The sequence below is a fragment of the Triticum aestivum genome, chromosome 7A (genome assembly GCF_018294505.1).
Source record: "Triticum aestivum cultivar Chinese Spring chromosome 7A, IWGSC CS RefSeq v2.1, whole genome shotgun sequence".
In the NCBI taxonomy this organism is placed as follows: domain Eukaryota; kingdom Viridiplantae; phylum Streptophyta; class Magnoliopsida; order Poales; family Poaceae; genus Triticum; species Triticum aestivum.
Genome location: NC_057812.1, coordinates 738,296,044 through 738,300,342, shown reverse-complemented (window position 1 = coordinate 738,300,342; position 4,299 = coordinate 738,296,044). Strand labels below are relative to the sequence as shown.

Genomic DNA, 4,299 nt, shown 5'->3' with positions numbered 1-4,299 from the left:
CAACTCCACCACTTCACTCCAAACACCATAGTTTATCTGGCTGCCTTTGTGTCAATGTGCGAAAATTTCTTGGGTTGTCGACCGCATTGGGGTCTCTTCAAACACATATTCACCTGTCGCTCCCAGTCGGTCAAGAAGGCCAACCCAAGTGATGAGAGGATGCACGTGATCCAGATGTGCAGGGGCCTTGGGATCCACATGAGGAACAAGAGTACCTTCCCAGCGATGATCCTTCCCGACTCGGTCTGGGGCTGGCAGTCGACTTGGTTTTACTGTAAGGACCAGCCGACCCCGGGTCAGTCAACTGGACTTCCCCCCTTTTCCCTGGCTCGAGTGGAGAAGCCCTCCTCCTTGAGGGTGATCCCAGAAGAGAAGGCACAGGTCAAGGCGTTGGTCGAGCGGGTCGTCCAACTTCTCCGCGACGGGGTGACTGGGATGGACCTGCTGGAGGTCTTTCTCAGTCGACGCATCCAACCGCTTCAGGCCCGTGACCATCCGATGTGGATGTACTCGGGACTCGAGGACTCCACTCGGATCCACCCGGAGGATGTCAGCAAAGACACGATGGAGAAGTGGCTGAGAGGAATCACTAGCAACAAAGACAATCCCCGGGGGTCTAGGAGGGTGATTCCATTCGACCACTCGTGCCAGCCAGAAAAGGTATGATTCTGCTTTACCAAGTATCTTCTCGATTCACTGTGTGACATCTTGTTGATGGTCGACTGTATTTCTTTTGCTCGTTGTCCTTTCAGGCTCTCATTGATATGTACTCGATGCCCAATTGAGTGCAGGAGCAAGACGTCGAGGAAGTAGCGAGCGGGGGAGAGAGTGGCAAATGGCACTCGGATGCAGAGGAGGACGAGGAGAGCGACGACTCGAGTGATGACGAAGAGATCGACTCGCCTCCTCGCAAAGAGAGGAGATCCAAGCACGCTCACGACCCAACGAGCACCCCGGTCCTGGCGACCACGCCGACTGGGCAATCTTCGAAGCGCCCCCGGACATCTTCTCCAGCTCCGATTGAGAAGGCTCCGAAGCATCTCAAGGTTGTGCTGCCTCCTGCGCCAAAAGCATCAAAGGCCACCTCCTCCAAACTACAGAAGGCTTTTCCCAGAATCAAAGTGACCGTCCCCACCATCTCTGGGTAATCATCTGATCTGTTCTTTTCGTCGACTCGAGCAACAGAATGTAACCGACTGAGTGTGGACATTTGCAGTGCTGCTACATCAGGAACCTCTTCCTACCAGTACCGAGACGAGGAGATGGAAGATGCGGTTACCTCCAACCCAGGTAAAAACTCTTATGATCTTGTTCTTGATTACTTGGTCGATTGAATTCTAGCGGTTCACTTGGGGTCGACTGAACTTCTCTGCAGCTCCACCCAACGCCATCGATCTCCCAGATGACGACGAAGATGTGGCTCCTAGGCCCAGAAAGAAAAAAAGGTAGCGGCTGGTAAGATGTCTCAGCAGGGACCAATGACAACACCAACCGTCCGTCAATCTGAAGACGCGGGCGGGGCCTCTGTAACTTTCGATGTACCCTTGTCGAGTGAGCGCCCCGCACCATCGACTGTACCTGTGTTTCCTTCAGTCGTCCAATCTCCCGCCCCGGAGCTCCAACCTGCTGCACCTGGGTCGTCTGCCCTCTTCTTCACCAGCTACCCTATTCCGGAAAACCAGTCGGATGCGGCTGTGGAAGCCATCCGTCAGGTTAACGTGATGATGGAGCATATGAAGGTGGTGCACGAGAATAGCCAGGCTGCTTACGACACCAGCGCTGCTCTCCGGGCCAATGTCCAGGTAAGTAGACTTTCGACTGACCTTGTTCTATTAGGATATGCTACCTGAAATATTTTCTTCCATACAATCTCCAGTTGTTTGCATCGAATCTATACACCCACTGGGTGTTTTGTTGTCTTTGGTATTTGCGCTCTTCCACTCGGTCTGGGCGAGTAGGATCTGAACCGGTGGGGGCACGCTAAGTGCACCCACTGGTTGTAGTCCCTGAGACCGCAGTCAACTGGGGTCTGAGTTCTTTCTTCCTTTCTTTTCTTCCACTCGACCCGGGTGGACCGGTAGAATGAGATATGAACCGGTGGGGGCACGCTAAGTGCACCCATTGGGTGTAGTCTCCGAGACGGCAGTCGACTGCTGGCAGTCGACTGGGGTCTGAATTTTTTTTTGACTTGACCCGGGCGGACCGGTCGAGTTGGGTCTGAATCAGCGGGGGCACGCCAAGTGCACCCGCTGGGTGTAGTCCCCGAGACCGCAGTCGACTGCGTGCAGTCAGCTGGGGTCTAAGTGAACTCTTTAAGTTTTATTCACTCGAAAGTAAATAACCTTTGATCATGTCGATTGACACGTCTTTTGCCTCTTGCAGAAATCTTGTACTCTCATTTCCAAGTTTGCTAAACTTGAGGAGAAGCAGAGGCAACTCAACCTCGACTTGGAGCTGGCCCAACAGAATTTGAAGAAAGCTCAAGATGAAGCTGCTTGTATGGAAGGTAACTGCATGTCGACTGTTCACGTCGATCGTCTTTTAAAATATTTCTTCGGTCTCTTGTTTGATCCGATTGCTTCTTTTGCAGAGAAAATGAAGTTGGCTCTGGAAAAAAAGGACTCGGACCTTGCAGCTGCACAGAAGGAAGCCCAGGATAAGACTGGCCTTGCAGACCAGAAGCTGGCTTCAGTCGGAGCGTTGGAAGGGGAGGTGAACAAGCTGAAGTCCTGTCTCAATGAGTCTAACCGAGAAGTGAGTCGTCTGAAGAAGGATAAAATTGTCCTAAACGAAAAGCTGGAGTCTGCGGTCCACAAGAGGAATGATACGGAAGCTTATCTGAGAACTCTTGCCAAGAAGCTCTACCTTATGCTGGAAGGTACTCCTTTTAAACCGACTATGTTGATGCTTGCAAATGAATCCTGTCCAGTCGACTCACTAATGTTTTGACTGGAGAATTCTGTTAAGACTTTGACGAGGAAACCGGAAGGGCCGAGACGGGTCTGGACCCTATAGCTTCTCCAGTTTGCGACGAAACTACCATGAACGTGCTCCGACTGGAGTCTCGTGTCGCCAGCGCCACAAGTTACCTCGCGTGTCTGAGGGTGGCAGTCTCACGAGTCGACTCATTGCTCTGGCCAATGGCGACGCTTCAAAATGACCTGGAATCTCTGATGGCTCGACTCGACGAGATCCCTGATCGAGTGCAAGAATGGAAGAAGTCCTCCGCCCGATGTGGTGCTGACGTGGCGATGTCCTTGCTACGAGTCCATTGCAAGGAGGCTCATGAAGACAAGCTGGCGGCGATCAAGGTCGCCAACACCAAAAGGCATGACTTCCAGTCCTTCATGGAGACTTTCATCACTGCTGCCACTCGGATCGCGAATGGGATCGACTTGGACGAATTCGTCGAACCTGTCAGCCCTCCTCCTGCCGAGTGAACAAACTTATGAGATTTGAATATGTCTTAAATTTGCCTCGGAATGCCGAGTGATTGATGTAACCATTAAAATCCTTCGGGCTTGATGCTCGAATACTTTTGATTTGCTGCTTGGAACTTTAGGATTTATCCGAATTGCTTTTGAGTATACTTGCGATTGCTTTCGGGGTCTGCTCCATTGTACATGTGGCGTAGCTCAGAAGAGAAGGTTGCAGTCGACCTGCATTTCACCGTCCATGCGGACAAGGATGGAGCGTACATTGTATTTGTGGCGTAGCTTGGAGAAAAGGGCCGCGGTCGACTTGCACCTCGTCGTCCTTGTGGACAAGGAATTTATAAACTTAGGCGAGTGCTGGACTGCAGTTAAGCCCCCGAGTGGGAGGATTGCTCACCACTCGGTAGGATTTTACAAACTTAGGCGAGTACTGGACTGTAGCTAAGCCTCCAAGTGAGAGGATTGCTCTCCACTTGGTAGGATTTTATAAACTTAGGCGAGTACTGGACTGCAGCTAAGCCCCCGAGTGGGAGGATTGCTCACCACTCGGTAGGATTTTACAAACTTAGGCGAGTACTGGACTGCAGCTAAGCCCCCGAGTGGGAGGATTGCTCACCACTCGATAGGATTTTACAAATTTAGGCGAGTACTGGACTGCAGCTAAGCCCCCGAGTGGGTGGATTGCTCACCACTCAGTGGGATTTTACAAACTTAGGCGAGTACTGTACTGCAGCTAAGCCCCCGAGTGGGAGGATTGCTCTCCACTCGGTAGGATTTTATAAACTTAGGCGAGTACTGGACTACAGGTAAGCCCCTGAGTGGGAGGATTGCTCTCCACTCGGTAGGATTTTATAAACTTAGGCGA

The 4,299-nt window shown here is 51.8% G+C and overlaps 1 pseudogene; it reads left to right on the top strand.

Annotated features, from left to right (window-relative positions):
- The first annotated feature begins 1,478 nt into the window (after positions 1–1,478).
- The window catches only part of LOC123153952 (agamous-like MADS-box protein AGL5), a 26,559-nt pseudogene continuing 23,738 nt past the window's right edge, over positions 1,479–4,299 (top strand).